General features: G+C 40.6%; 1 non-coding gene across 1 annotated transcript; it reads right to left on the reverse strand.

Annotated features, from left to right (window-relative positions):
* Positions 1–15050: 15050 nt before the first annotated feature.
* Trnat-ggu (transfer RNA threonine (anticodon GGU)) lies at positions 15051–15123 on the reverse strand. Its single transcript has one exon. It is a non-coding gene; the product is annotated as a tRNA-Thr (tRNA).
* Positions 15124–16102: the final 979 nt, after the last annotated feature.

Consider the following 16102-nt stretch of genomic DNA (forward strand, 5'->3'; position numbering starts at 1 on the left):
AGTTAACAAAGAAGTGGAAACAACTCTGAGACCTACATGTCGTGTGCCTATGAGTCCTAAGGGATATGCACAAGACCACAGACCTAATGTGTTAACACATATGAGTTTTGACAGGTCCATAATTTGATTTTATTCACTGGCAGGGTTGACTTGAAATTTCTGCTAAAAACACTTTGAGAGAGCTTTAGATCTGGAAGGTAGTATTATCATATAATAATAGTAATAACTATGATAATAAAAGTAGGAAGGATGGAAAATTTAAAGTATTGTTTGCAGCCAGTTAGTCATCTCAAGGGTGTCCACTTTTAAATTGAACATGATTTTAATGTGAATTTCGCCTTGATATGTTAATCTTAACTGAATTGATTGAATGATTTAGCTCTACACTCGTAGTGTCAATTTTTTACAAGAAACTTCATTTCCTAGTGAAATTGACTTGACCTGGTGAAGTTGGACTTATAGCAGATTGTACATGTAACTTACCATGATATGTAATTTACCTTGATACGAGAACAGGTCACAGCCAATTTTCTCCCAAGCCTGTTCAGGGATTTCATCGCTCTTAAAGGTTTCCTTGCAATGTGCCTGGTAGAACACTTGGCAAGTTGTGCATGATTTAATCCACTCTTTGAACTCAGCATTCATGCCAGGCCAGAACACATGTTGGCAGGCACTCTCCAAGCATATTCCTTGGCCTTGATGATGCACATAGATGTCTTTCTTGATCAAAGTAAGGGACTCTTTTATGAGGGTAACACTATACAGTAATTAAAATAACTGACAAACCTGTGTCCCTCTAAAAGTAAAATACATTTCGATCAAAAACCTACACCTAATACTAAAGGTTAAAAGTTTTAAAATTAGTGGCAGATATATCTTAAAATGGTTCCAATAAAATATTTCTAATAGAGATTGTAAAAAATAGGTGATAAAAATGAAGATGCAATATGGAAAATAATCATTTATAGCAATTAATTCCAGTTTGTTAATAAACTATGGGCAATATTTTTACAGTTTGTATTGTGCTAATGTATTTCAAACCATCTCTTTGACCTGTGAGAGTTTAAGACAGATTTCAGTAATTTTGTCATGAGAGATTTCAAGGACATCTCAGTTCTTATGGATTTGGATACCTTATTCCAGTCTTTTGCAGTTCTTTCAGCAAAGGTGCATCCCCTCTCTTCAAAGGTGTTTCTGTAAAGGGGGTACAATAGATTTAGATTAGATTACAATATGTCATGTTTCTTGAGTGAGTGTCATTATCATTACCTCTATTACATGATGTCCATACGGTAGGTCTCCGAGGTCCTATTTCCTTTGGGATGAATTATCTTCCTCCTTGCAAAAGTAGGCTATCAGTGAGTGCCAGTTTATTGTGGATGCTGAAGTGTGGTGTAAGAAAAGAGTGTAGTTGGGAGTTTTCCTCTGACCACCCTCTGGGATGATTTGCTTCTGTGATAGGAGAGCTGGTTCACTGTTGGTGGTTGATGGATCTCCCATATTCTTTCATTGGACATCACAAGGAAGGTCACAACATTGATAGTTTTGTATTCTTCATATTTGTCTTTTGCTGGTTTGTGGGAGGTGTGCCTGGCTCAGGGTGTCTGCCAGTAACATTTCTTTGCAATTTTGATGTTGTACTTTGATGTAATCGGCAAGTGCCAAAACCAACATGCCTTGGAAGGGCTCTATTGAGGGGCTTTTTTGTGATACCCTCTAGCGGTTTGTGGTTTAAATAGACAGTTATGCAGCAACTGTTGGTGTGTGCAAGGGGTTTTCCTTCCTGTAGGTGCTTGATTTATTGAAAAGCTTTGTCACAAGTAGGGTCCCAGGTCCATTCAGTATCAGAATCCCTTGGGTCACTGATGGTATGCACAACACCAGTGAGTTAAGGGGAAAATTTTGAGAGGTAGTTGGTAGTCCCTCTCAGTCTTTTGACACCTGCTTTGTCTAAAGGTGGCTCCATCTTGAGTATGGTTTCAATCTTGGAGGGGTTGGGTTTAAACTGCTGCTGCTGCATATAACAATATGACCCATGAATGAAATTTGTCATAATCCAAAGGGACACAACAGCCCAGAGAAGAAATTTAATCCAGTGGACAATGTGGATGCAGCTGGATGAACTGGTGCTTCTCTCCCATAGCCAACAGCAGATGCAATATAAGACCTTTTTGCTAAGAGCCACCTCAACCCAAATTGGCCATAACATGCAGAAGGAAAAGAACAAGATCCTCAAACTCAACACCAGCATCCCAGAACCAATAACTCCAGATGGGGAGCCACTAGAGGTGTTGGGAACATTTATCTGTCTAGATAGCATCATCAACAGCCAAGGTGGCACAGATGCAGATGTCACAGCACAAATTGGCAAGGCCAAAGATGTCTTGATTAAACAATAATTAGACTAAAACGTTAGTATTTGGGTGGTGTTAAATTCTTGAAGGAAACATTTACAAAATAACATAAAAGTTGCTCCCAAGAGGGTGCAAGTAAATTTACCTCCATTTATGTCGGTGCCTGCATGTAAACTTCCAAGGATTTTGTTTACTTTGTGAACACCTGGTTTCAAGGTGAATCGGTTTAGTACATTTGTTTGCAAAGGTATCAATTAATACAATGTTAGATGTGTTTCAAGTGATTTATGCATGCGAAAGCTATGGCTGATTTGAAGGGTGAAGAGTGAGCTCCATAGCATTCAATTTAATTCATAATGGCATCTTGATAACTATGATCACATCATGATAATATTTTAACATAAAATACTTGGACTCTTTGTGACACACTGGGAAGACCAACTCCTTTTCAAATTATATACTACAACTAAAGCAAGATTATCAGAAATTAAACTATGGTCACTAGTTTCATAGAAATTATCTCCAGTGTTTCTCCACTAATTTCCATGTAGATCTCGGCTGAATTGGACACTGACGTCACAGGTACTTCTTTCTCTGAATTGGTATCATTTTTGTTGCTTGTTTTGTCAATTTTTTGAGTGAAAGCACTGACAAGCTCATTCTCTGAAGAGTTTAGAGTTTTTTATACAGGGCAGTTCCTTTCTAATGCCCCTCTTATGAACTTCAGGAGCAGTCGTTGTACTTTATGTACACTTTCAGGGGCAGTTGTCTACTGTGACGATTCCTTCATACCTTTTTGACTCTCTTGGTTATATGTACAAAAACAAATTGCAAGTTGAAAAATATCCTTATTTGATCAACGACTGAAGTGATGACTCTCTACTTCACTATTTGAGATCAAGTTACACCCAAACTAGCTCAGTGACAATACTTGAACAATTTCAAGTTATATACTAAGTGAAAGATTAACTTGTAAACACATCTGATAACAGAGGTGTATATGAGCTCTAGTATTCTAATGACCCTCCACTTGATATTACTCACAATGTTGTAATTTGCAAAGATTAAAACTAAATGCTTTCAAATTATGAAGAACAAGATGCCTGAAGGCGAATCCGAGGGATGCTTTTACTAGTGAGCATAGCATTGGAATTAAAATGAAGTTACAGTGAAGTGCCAAAATTAGTCAGTTAGATCAGCCATAGAAATCACAGGTGAAGTTTTGTTAGTGCGACAGTTTAACTTTTGGAATCTTGACTATAACCAGTGGCTCCATCATCATCAGTAGCTTTGAGGCAACTGTCATCAGTTGTCATGAATATCTGTACGCCCGTCAATCACATATGTTACGTCACAATTACTAAATAACTAATTCTCTTTCATCGTACAGTTCAGTCTGGTTGATAATAAACTTAGTCTGATCATATATCAGCGAAATTTTCTGAAATCAGTAGCTCCATTTTCATCAGTGGCATCAAGCCAACTGTCACCAGGTTCTCCGTTGTCATCAATGGCATCAAGCCAGGTGTCATCCTCTGTTCTATTGTCATTACTGATACCAAGCCAATTGTCGTCATATTTAGAAGTTGTTTCATTGTGATCAGTTGGGTCATTTCCAGAAGTTGTTTCATTGTCATCAGTTGCTCCATTATCATCAATGGCTTCAAGTTTTCCAGGGGTTTGATTGTCTGAGCTTAGTACATGTTGCAGTTTTTAGACAACATTTGTTCGAGGATCGAAAGTGATAAGAATGTTGCTGGCGTCAAGAAGCGTTTCTGCTACTTTTTCAGTAATGTTTTGCAAAGTCACTGAAGGCACTTACTGAAGGAGGTTTTCCAGTGTGTTGGTAAACATAGTTAACCAGAGATTCAGGATTTCCTTCAAGGTTTTAAGAAGCCGGAGCTTTTTTAAAGGTAATCGGTTGTGGGTCTGGAGGACCCATACCATGGGCTTTAGCCCATCGTTTCTAGGGGGGTCCGAGGGCATGCTCCTCCGGAAAATGTTTGAAAACTTAATGCTGGAAAATGCATTTCCTGGTATTTTGGGCTATGAAACTCGGAAATTAAAGGGACGAATTAAGCTACAATTATACTGTGAAAATCATGTTACTCAAAGAAATACAGCGACATTTCAATAATGCAATCGTGTAAACAAAAAGTGGAATGATATTTTTTTAACATCTTTTTAACAGCTAGTGCTTACGATTATGGTAAATATTGTCACTTGACAACTTGTAAACTTGGGTAGGCACATACTCCACTCAGTAATGGGAACTAGCACTTGGTATAAAGGTTTAGTTTCTTCGGTTTCCATGTTCCAGAACAAGACAACAAGAAAAAGTTTAATTCTTTCAGGGACACAGCAACTTTCTTTACTTTAAAATTAAACCTCATAGACACTTTGAACACAGCTGTTTCTATCACTCTGAAAATCTTTGAGGTGATCAATGGTTAGGTATTTAATGCAAAATAAACCCTACATTGTTTGAAAAAAACTTTTTTAGTGTATTTAGCTGCAACCTTAAGTTAATTTGGCCACATACTGTCTGATAAGTTATTAACTCGTATAAATCAGGCTGGTTGGATCTAACATAATCATGTTACCTTTGTAAAGGTATAAGTTCCACTTAAAGCACATTGTAACTCAAAGGTTTGATTCATGATATCTGCTTGTTCCTTAGGTGCTGCATTTCAGTGTAAAGATCTTTTTCTCATAGAAAAGTTCTCATTTTAATCAGAAATTAGTAAGTCAGTATCACTGTCAAAGTTTTGTGAATCATATTCCGAGTCATAAGGCTGGTCTGTTGGCTTTAAAGCAGCTGCTGCAACTTCAACTTCATGTTCAAGTGCCATCTCATTTGATGATCATTTCATTGATCCGCTTCAACAGTTTCAACCTGCACTCCCACATCTGCCATCTCTACATACTCTGACACAACCATGGTGATCTGTTGATACTTCTTTCTTAGGCAAGGTTTGCCTTTTTTTTTTGCTCCAACCAACGCTGTACAGAGTCACCCACAAGTTCCTTGCACTGGTCCGAGTGTAGTAGTCCATGAGCCAAGGGGCATAAAAGTTATGCCTCGTAGCAGCCCCCAATGGGACATAGTGAATTTGGTATCAAATTAAAGCTTATGACCTATATTTCTAGAATCTACTTGTTTTCAAACCGGTAACGTGTGCTGTAATGAGATATTGGGCTGTTTCCATGGGGGGGTGAGGTTAGGAGAATTTGCTTACTATAGACGTGGTAAGAAGATAAATGGTCACCTCTAACAAACATCAACCAAATTGGTTCAAATTTGCAAGATATAGTTGTTGTATCATAAGCTATCCAAATGTGTTATCGGACTTAAGGTTTTTGCTACCTTCTACCTTCCTACCTTCTTTTGCTACCTATACTTCTACATCAGTGTCCGATGACTTGATTAAGATCTGTTGATGGGCCGCATCAGAGGCATGCAAGGCATGCAGAAACATTCGGGTATCTGCCTCTTCTTGGTTGCTGCAGAGTTCAAGCACAGTACTGGAGGAAATGCTACCTTGAGCGTCAACGCTTATCTAGAAGCAACTCTCCCCATGAGTGACAAACAGCGTTCTTTCTCCGATCCTCCTGGCAAAGCGCTGGTCGGTCCCCCACACATCTGCAAGGAATTCCATGAGGTTGGTCTTGTTCAAACCATTAGCGAGGAACTTTTTCCACTGTCGCGGACAGAGCTGTTGTTCGCCAGTGAGCCATCGTAGGTTGCCAGAGACCAAGGCACAGGTCCTAGTTCGTGAGTGGGGAGATCTCTCAGGTTGATCTGTAGACTCTGTCCGATGACTAGGAGCCTGAAAAAAAGATTTCTATCAGCTCGGAGCACAAAACTCTTCCTCCCTTGATTAACTGTCTTCTTAACCTCTCCGAATTTCCGAACTTCAGCTTTGGTAGTGTCTCAAAGAACCCTACTGCACTGCTGGTCAGCCGGTCTTGTACAACTACACTAACTTGTACAACTACACTAACTTGTACAACTACACTAACGCAGACTTTCGTTTCTCTTCTGCTTTTAGCAGGTCTTCCTTCAAAGCGCTGCTTGCGATGGAACCTGAGCTCAGACTCACGAGATCGTCTGCTGTCTCAAATGGATTCCTCCATTGACTGATCACCTCCATGACCTTCTTCACGTCTTCTTCATCCTTTCTCTTGCAAACCGAGCCCGACTCCTTGTGACCCTTTATCTCGTCCTGAGGATGTGAAGAAGGCATCTCTCTACATCGATCGGCAAAGCTGGCTCTTGCATGAGCAGTTAACATCCACCACTGCACAGCACCCTTCTTAAGGCTTAACCCTATTATGCCACCCTTAGTTTTCGTGTTACGGTTTAAAGTTTGTTCGATGGTTTGGTCAACTGGAAGCTGCGAGAATCCATGGGAGGTTGTGCGTTGTACACCAAAGTCTCCGTGAGACAGCAAGCTGTAAGCTTCGGGGTGCGTATCTGGAGGTTCTAACATGTGAACTAAGTACACTGGTAAATACCGTACGTAATTTGTGTGATCATATGCAAAAAACCACGGAAGCACAGCTTTAATGCACTCCAGGTGAAGCTCCCAATTCCCCTCTCTCGTGGCCCTGATGAGACACAGCAGAGTAGCTACCATCTCCAAGTAGGAGTTCCAGAACATCTTCAGGGGACCGTCGTTCTCGTCTTTGCAGTACTGCTCGTAAAGATTAGCTAGCTCTTCAAATTCTGGCAAGGACAGGACGACATTAAAATTTTCAGCATTACATTCCTCTCTGACGAGCTGCAATGCACTTATAAGATGCATGTAACTGGTACGTTTCCCTTGAGTTACAAGCCATCCCTTGAACTGCTGCTACTGTAGACGATGCAGAGCCTTGAAAACGATCTCAAAAGAAAAACCACTATTTTTACATATACATGCCTTTTAAGTGCGCACGTCCTGTGTTACAACTGCATATATCTTGGTTTTGTCCGTAAATAAAATAACAAATATATTTACCTTGTGCGTGCGAATAGCACGGTTGTAATGCTTTCCTTGGAGCACATCTGAGACAGAACCAGTGGCAACGATTCCACTTTCAATCAACGTCTTCGAGTCCGGCACCGGAGAACCTCTTGCCAATTGCAGCAAGGAAAGTGCAAACCGTATGAAATGTTCCCATCCTAAGAACCACACGCTGAAATTGCTGGGGATTTTGCCATACTATCTCTAAGGCCTGGGCGTATATAGCTCGATCAAACACTATGATCATGTCTCTCTGCCCGAGTTGATCTGCCATCTGCAGAGACCTCTGTAATAGTGAATAGACCGTCGGCAACTCTGTGGGGCTTGCTTCGATCACTGGACAATACCCAACGCAGCTCTCACGAAGACCCCTCCCTTCTATTATCTTAATATTGAACGCTGTCCAGGCTGGTATGACTTGTGGATGCTCTACAGACAGTGCAAACAATGAATCTTCAAGTGGCTGTCGACACAGTATCCATCCAAAGTCGATTAAGCGAGCTCTCTGTGTGGTTTCTGTTATAGTCTGTATCACTTGGTTGATGTTGATCCGCACAGCAGCAGGTCCCTGTCGGCGACCGGAATGATAAGGAATAACATCGGTGGCAATGTGTGTGACTGTGCGCTTCTCAGGATGCGCTTCTTCAACTTGAATGTCTGGTGGTGGAGCACAGGTAAGCGGTATTCGTTGGACAACAACACCATTAGTGCAGTGTGTCATTCCCTTGCCTGTTAGGAAACGGATACGAAAGTCTTACATTAAGAACAAAATAGTTCCTGTTTTATAAAATATAAATAGACAATTGTACGTGCGCTATAAATCAATCGTTTACTTTGAAGTAAAAACAGAGGAACTGAAAAGATGAAGAGATAAGGTAAAGAGATCAAATTAATGCCGATGCAAAAATAATTTGTCCTTCTCTTTAGATACCTGATAAAGTCTCCTCCTGAAGGTCATTGTTATCCCAACAGAAAACGGCAGAAACACTGGGACTGCATGCGGTCGGCAACAATACACCATTGCGGAGATTTGTTATTTGCTGCTCAGCAATTGCTGTCTCAAGCTCTTCGATCTGAGAATATGAAAGACCATGACCAAATCTGTTCAAGAGAGTTACCAGTTCGGCACTCCCGGTGAGGCTTTTGACTGTCATGGGTAATGGCACATGCTTGGGAGTCTTGGTGCGACCCCGGGAAACATAGTGAATTAGATCCTGTCCTAGCGAAAGAATCCAGCAATGAACATGATTGGGTAGACTTGTAACCCATTCAGTACTAAATTCGGTATCTGAGGTAAGAATCCAAGCCAGCATATTGTACAACATATCAGGCACTAAAGTAGCGTCAGATTGTAACTCGTCAGCCTTTGGTGGCCATGAAAGAACTGGCTTCACGTCCAGAAGAAGGTTTCGCAGTTCTTTTGACGCATGATAAACCTGATGTGCAATGTCCTTCCTGGCTCTTGGGTCTTGCTCATCAATCTCCTCCAGTCCAGACTCTAACCCACCATCTGTCATATCTGAATGCGAAACCAAAGACTCGACGATTTCTCCCTTCTCGACATTGGCGCTATAAACAAGCTCCGGCTGGCTAGGATCAGAAGGCTTGCGAAAGTCTAATTGTTTTCCAAATGCTCCTCTCAGTCGTTGCTTGAGCTTTGATGACCTGTAGTCACTGATGTTTAAGCCTTCCTCGTTTAGGTGTGAAACAAATTTTCCAACAAGTTCTGTCATGTTGAGGATTCTTTTTTTAATAGTAACTTCACTTTGAAGATAATTACACAATTTGCCAAATGCTTTGCTGAAGCCTCGAGATTCTTTATCTTCAGTGGTACAGTTTTGAGCTTCGAGCTTTGTTAGTGTCTCAAGGCGAACATAATTCTTGTAGCACGATCTGTGGTATTTAATCTCGTGAGCAATACAATCCTGTCCTTTTATCTGCAGTAGCACACGATTGTCGCCTCTTATCTCAGCTGCTCTGAGGAGGGACGCATTGCCATACTCGCTGATATTCTGGATTAGAGCTTCCCTTGACCTCGCTCCCTTGCCACGTTTACATCTCTCCACTTGGCGAATGATGCATTTATCAATATCAAGTCTCTGAACGTGAGATCTATGGAAGCGTTTTGCTGGTGGCTCTTTACTTGGTTCGTCTGCAGCGATTTCTTGATTAGCAGATGCAGGCGCAGTCTTGTTAGCAGTCCCTTCGATCCTAGATATGTTGCCTACATAGTATAACTCTGGTAACATTGCCTGTGGTACCCTCCTTTGGGTCCCCCTCTCCAGTGGTTCATCATTGTTAGCCAGATGTGGTCATTTCGTCTCAGAGCAGTTCTCAAACTTCTCCCAGCTTTTCTCCGTAAACAAGGTTAATTTCCCGCTACTTTCTGCCAAATGACAAAGACACTTTTTCCAGTTGGGCTGCAAGTTCAAACTGGCTGAACGTTTCCTAGAAGCTGGCTTGATCTCTGTTATCTCTTACTCATTAGGCAGTAAAAATTACCGTCATTATCGGCTCAGTACTTACAGATCTTTTTGAAGCAGCATTCCTATGAAGACAACGTTAACTTCTTGTGTTAGGTTTTGAATAACGAGGAACAGACATTTGGAATGAAAACGTTTGACAATCGTAACTTAATTAGTGTCCCACAACAAATGCAATTAAAGAAGCAAATCCGTTTTAGCTGATTTGATACTAACAGATCGTCAAGTGAAGTAAAGCCTGTAAAACTGCTTCCTCTGAAACGACTTTTGCAATAGAAGACTTTTTTCAACTTAAAGTCATTATTTTACATGGTTTGTGGTAAACATTTGCGTTCCAAAAAAGTTAAAAACGTCGTTTTGTTAGCTATATCTTGAGTTTTGTAATCCAAGATGGCCGATTCTTCTAAATGCAAGCATCATGGGATTAGCAATCGTACTATGCATTGTGGGATACATACCAAAGGATCTCGGGGGAAAGCACATTTCATTAAAATTATAGGCTGGAGAAGTTCTTTCAAACAGAAAAAAATCTCAATGAAATATTAAAAAAAAAAAAGGAAAAATGAAAATAACCTTAATTAAATAAAGATATTAGGATAAATAAGGATATTACAGAGACATTTTTAAGACATTGATGCATCTTCTGGACGTCTTCAATAAGTTAAGAATGTTTTTCAAGAAATCGAACTTGGGTTAAATATATAGAATTTCATTTTGTTTTCGAAAAACCACAAATTTCATAACCAAGCAATATTTGACTGGTGCCTGTTGCCATGGAAACCAAAACCACAGGTTCGATAACACATTTGGGTAGCTTGATACAACAACTATATCTTGTAGATTTGAACCAATTTGGTTGATGTTTGTTAGAGGTATGGACCATTTTTCTTCTCACCACGACTATAGTAAGCAAATTCTCCTCACCCCATTCCCTTGGAAACAGCCCAATATCTCATTATAGCACACGTTAGTGATTTGAAAACAAGTAGATTTTAAAAATATAGGTCATAAGCTTTAGTTTGATACCAAATTCACTATGTCTCCTGGGGGGTGCTACGAAACTCAATTTCTGGGCCTCTTTTGAGATTTGGCTCATGGACTATAGTGGTGGCCCATTGATTGAAACCTGCATAAGTGCTTGCAGCATGTCATTTTTGAAGCCTTGATTGAAGCCTGGTTTTATTGCACTTAAGAGCGCTTGCACCACGTTCTGGCCATGCACTTGAAATGAGAATTGAAAGGCAACACTCATAAAGGTTACTCAATAGAGGATAAAAATGCCTGTAGGATGACTGTTTCAACGTATGATGAAGTGTCCATGTTGTGGTAGTCACAGTTGGACATTTACCATCTACAACATCTTTAGGAATGACTTTCTTCCACTCAATCTTTCCCCATTCTGCCTGAAACTGTTGCTTCTTCACTTCATAATTAAGATTGGACTCATCGTAGAATTGTTTAGCAAGTGTTTCGATGTCTTTGAGCCCATACTTCTTGAAGTTCACACTTTCAGGAGGTGGAACCATCATAACATCAAAAACTGCAAATGCGCTAAGGACTGGCTGGGCACTGCTAAAACGCTGATCAATGTTAGCCCTCAACGGAGAGACGTATCGAAGCAGAAGCTGTTCTTGTTGCTGGAATTGAAATTCTGTGGATGCAAGCTCTAGGGTTGCTAGCCTTCCCTTCGCTTCCAAATCCTACATGAACTGTTTCAGTGGCAACCTTTCATCTATGATGACTTGTAGCTTGTGTCTAGCGTGATTAACTGCAGGGGAAATGTGACTGAAGTTTACACATCCTGATTGGAATGTTTTGCTAAGCTGAGAGAGGAAAGGAAGAATGTGCTTGAGAATATGCACACGTCCAACGAATTTGGGACGGTGTATTTCCTTCAGTAGCCCACAAGCTGTTGCATCACTTTCAAGCAGTCATAACGTGCGCATTAATGCTTCTGAGTCGTCAAATATGGCTTCTACTGCATGATCAAGAGACAACCATCTAGTTTGACAGGCTTTCTTCAGCTTCTTGGTTATAACGTTTCTGCTTTTCTTTGACAAGTCAAAAGATTTACTTCTTCTTGCACTTTCAAGTAAATAGCCTTTTTTTTAGGGAAATTTTCCAAATACTTCCACAACTGTCTAAGGAGGTCCTCGACAGTTCCTATGTACTCAACATCTTTTGCAGTATCGACACAAGCCAGCGCTAACTTTTGGCAGATGCAGTGGATTGAAATAATTCCGGAATTGACTTCTTTGAGTCGGGCTGCAAGCCCTTTTCTGGAACCTAACATAACACTTGCACCATCACTAACCAGGGAAGAAACTTTGTCGATTTCCATTTTCAACTCTGTCATCTTTGGTATTTGGTAACTTTTTTTCCTCGATTTCAACATAGAGTCTAGTGAATAATTACAAGTAAGATAAGAGGATGGAGAAGGGCATAATATAGCAAGCTAATTAGATGCCCTTTACCTTAAATTACATTTTTCCATACAGTAAAAAGCGATACAATAAGATATAAGATACAAATATAAGACAGAGAATAGGAATCACGTTTCTTCTGAAGCACTTTAAATCGTTCAGCAGGGTTCTCAATAGATTTTTAAGTAGGAGGTGATCACTGATAAAGTAGGAGGCTCTTTAGCAAAGCCAGAGGTGTCAAAGCAAACCAGCTAAGGTCCCGGAACATGCCTAGAATGCATGCCTATACTGGTACAAAGCGTCTGATGATGTTTGCATGTTCTATTTTGAAATTGAAGTTAGTCAAACTCAGGGTCAGAATAAAAGTCATTGTCAGCACATTCACTATCTTCCTGAGATAGACCCAATGCCAATACAACATGACTTTCATCAGAAATGGATTGTTCCACAGTAACAGTCTCTGTCTCACAAGCTTTCGTCTGACAAGCTGAATCAACTGAATATGGAACTGCCACAAAAGCTGTTGATTCTGTTTCAACAGGAACTTTAGGAGGGAGGTTCCTTCTGTTTTTCTTCTTATTCCACAGAAGAACAGCTGATTCAATCAATTCATTACATTCAGGAGAATAAAGGTCTGGGCCACTGATTAGCATCAAAGTATTAAGCATGTCAACCTTTATTCGACTTCTGAGCCCTGCCTTCAACCTCTCTAGACAGCTCGCCTCTCTCTCTGGCCAGACACTTGACATTGGCAGAGAGCTTGCAATATCTGTTATCTGTGGCAGTAATTCAAACTGAAGTCCTTGTTTCAAGATAATCAGCCTTTGCATACACCACTCTGTTGACGGTATCCGCCGCTTTCGCCCCCTATCGAGTTCGCCCCTACTTTATACCGTGTTCGCCCCCACACTTTTCGAGTTCGCCCCCATCAAGTCGAGTTCGCCCCTTGATTGAGTGATATCCAGATGGGTTGATTCGTAAGTTGATGAGTAAATTCTTCAGTCTTAATTTCATAAATAAAGGTAAACGGGTACAAGGCTAACAACTTAAGCAATGCTGTCGCGATGAAAGCGTGGTTTGCATCTTCTCAAGTCTGGTTGTTACGATCAACACATTTCGTGTTCGTTAGATAAACCGTGTGGTTCTCTTTATCACAAGTTCTGTGTATACAGTTATTTCTGGTAACCCCAGATCCCACGCAGAGTATTTAGTTGATTCCGTCAACCCAGTTCCCAAGCAGGTTCCACGCAATTGCCGAAATTCAAAATGATCGTCGCTGACGTGACATTTGGCACATTCTGCTAGTGCCTTCGTCATAAATCAACTCATCTGGATATCATTCAATCAAGGGGCGAACTCGACTTGATGGGGTCGAACTCGAAAAGTGTGGGGGCGAACACGGCATAAGGTAGGGGCGAACTCGATAGGGGGCGAACGCGGTGCAATTCCTGTTGACGATTGGTGTCTCTTCTTAACTTCTGGCTTTTTCTTAGCCTGCTCTTTCTGCTGCTGCATTCCTGAGGTGGCAGTTGTCCCTTCTGTACCAAATATTGATTGTCCATGAGCTGTCTTCGTCTTGGTCTTGAGTTCCTCTTTAACTTTCCTTTGCCAGTTTGTAAGATCATATTTGAATTTTCTCCACTCGTCTTTCAACTGGGTAGCCTTCACAGCAGATTCTGAATAAAAGTGGTCTACCATTGTTTTCACATCAATTTCACCATAGTCAGGAAAACCGACACCTCCAACATCTGGAACAAGCAATGGATCAAAGACTTGAAATGCACTGACAACAGGCAAGGATTCCTGAAATCTGTCGTTGATGTTAGATGCTAAGTATGTGATGTACTTGGATAACAGGTCAGACAGCTGCTTCTCTGTTCCCTGGTTCATCTCTAGTGGTCAAAGCTCTGACAACTTCTGTATTACTGATGGCTTAATTAGCTGAATCGTCATAGCTTGAAGCATTTGTTTAGTTGCTTGTGTCCTTTTGCTTGGCAGAGATAAGTTGAAGTCTTCCATTAACAGGGTCCAAATCAGCTTTAACTTTCTTGAGTGGAGTCATCTCCTTCTTAATTTTCTTCAACCTGTCAATTGTGAAGTTAACAGATGATTGCACAGTTGAGAAATTGGTCTTGTTGTACTGAAAAGTTTTACCCAATTTTGAGAGCTCTGGGAGAACTTCTTTCAAAATGTAAACTGTCCCCAAGAATTTGGTTGTTCTTATTTCATGAAGAAGACCTTTAGCTGTAGGATCACTTGCTGATAACTCTGAGAGCGTAATGAGAATAGCTGCATAATCGGCATACACTGCTTGTGTTGCAGCATCAAAGGAAAGCTATCTCGTTGAGCAAGCTTTCTTCAACTTCTCATGAGCTTCCTTGCTAACCTTGTCTGACACACTCAATTTCTTCATTTCTAATTGAATTTGCAGGTAAAGTGCTGTTCTTTTGGGAGAGTTCTCAAAGTATTTCCACAGTTGCTTCATCCAATTTTGAACTGTGGTGATATACTTTATATCCTTTGCTGTATCTGTACATGAAAGAGCAAGGCGGTGAGCTAAGCAATGAACATTGATGAGGGACTTGTTAACTCTTTCCTTTAAAAGTGCAGCAACACCTGATTTATGGCCCATCATCACACCTGCTCCATCAGTGACCATTGATGCCAGTTTATTCAGCTCAAGTTTGAGAGACAAAAGCTTTATAGATAGTGAATGAAAGTGATCCTCGCAGTAATGTGCACTACTTAGGTAGTAGTGAAAATAAGACCTGAAAAAAATTCAGGCCTGTACGGGATTTGAACCCATGACCTCTGCGATACCAGTGCAGCGCTCTACCAACTGAGCTAACAAGCCAACTGGGAGCTGGTCATGATGTTGGTTCTAAATAAACCCGCGAAGTGATGAATAAACGGTTAAGAATATATGAAAGTCATATATTTGAACTGCGGATAAAGACGTGAATGAAAGTGATCCTCGCAGTAATGTGCACTACTTAGGCGGTAGTGAAAATAAGGCCTGAAAAAATTCAGGCCTGTACGGGATTTGAACCCATGACCAGGCCTTATTTTCACTACTGCCTAAGTAGTGCACATTACTGCGAGGATCACTTTCATTCACGTCTTTATCCGCAGTTCAAATATTTGACTTTCACATATTCTTAACCCTGTATAGATAGTGTTTGCATCACCAGAGCTGGAGGCCTTGAGGAGGTCTTCAACAAAAAGGAAATTTGTTTTCACTTCCCCATCATGAACATACTGTATGAAAGTTACTAACAATTCCAAAACCTGAAATATCAGTTACTTCATCCATTTTCCTGGAATTCTCTGGCCGTAAGAGAAAGTATCCAAGAGAAGTCTCGAGGTGGATTTTGTACGTTTGATAAACACAACTGAGATTAGAAGGTCTTCGCAGGTTCGCGAGTGAAGGTTAAGAGAACTGACAACGCTTCGGTTTTACGAAATTATTGGGAGTGTATTTCCGGACACGTTTACATACTTCTGTAGTCAAAGCTTAGATTACACGATTGCATAATGTGAGTCCCAGTCCCCGACGCCATTAAAATGCAAGACCATCCAGCTTGAGTTGCTTGTGTTGCTTGTTTTATGATTGTATCTTGGATTACTTCACCAATTGTTAGAAAAATATCACGAAGTGTTTCCTCACCTTGCATGAAAAATATTTCATATGCTCTACTCCAGATGTTTCAAGAAGTTTAAGAAGGGACAACAGTTTGGAGTTGGCCACTTCATGTTTTGCCAGCCAGTATGCAGACATAAAAGCAGAGAACATAGTCTTGTCTCCCTTAGCAGGTTTATCTGAGAGTTCCCTA

The sequence above is a fragment of the Pocillopora verrucosa genome, chromosome 5 (assembly GCF_036669915.1).
Source record: "Pocillopora verrucosa isolate sample1 chromosome 5, ASM3666991v2, whole genome shotgun sequence".
NCBI lineage: Eukaryota > Metazoa > Cnidaria > Anthozoa > Scleractinia > Pocilloporidae > Pocillopora > Pocillopora verrucosa.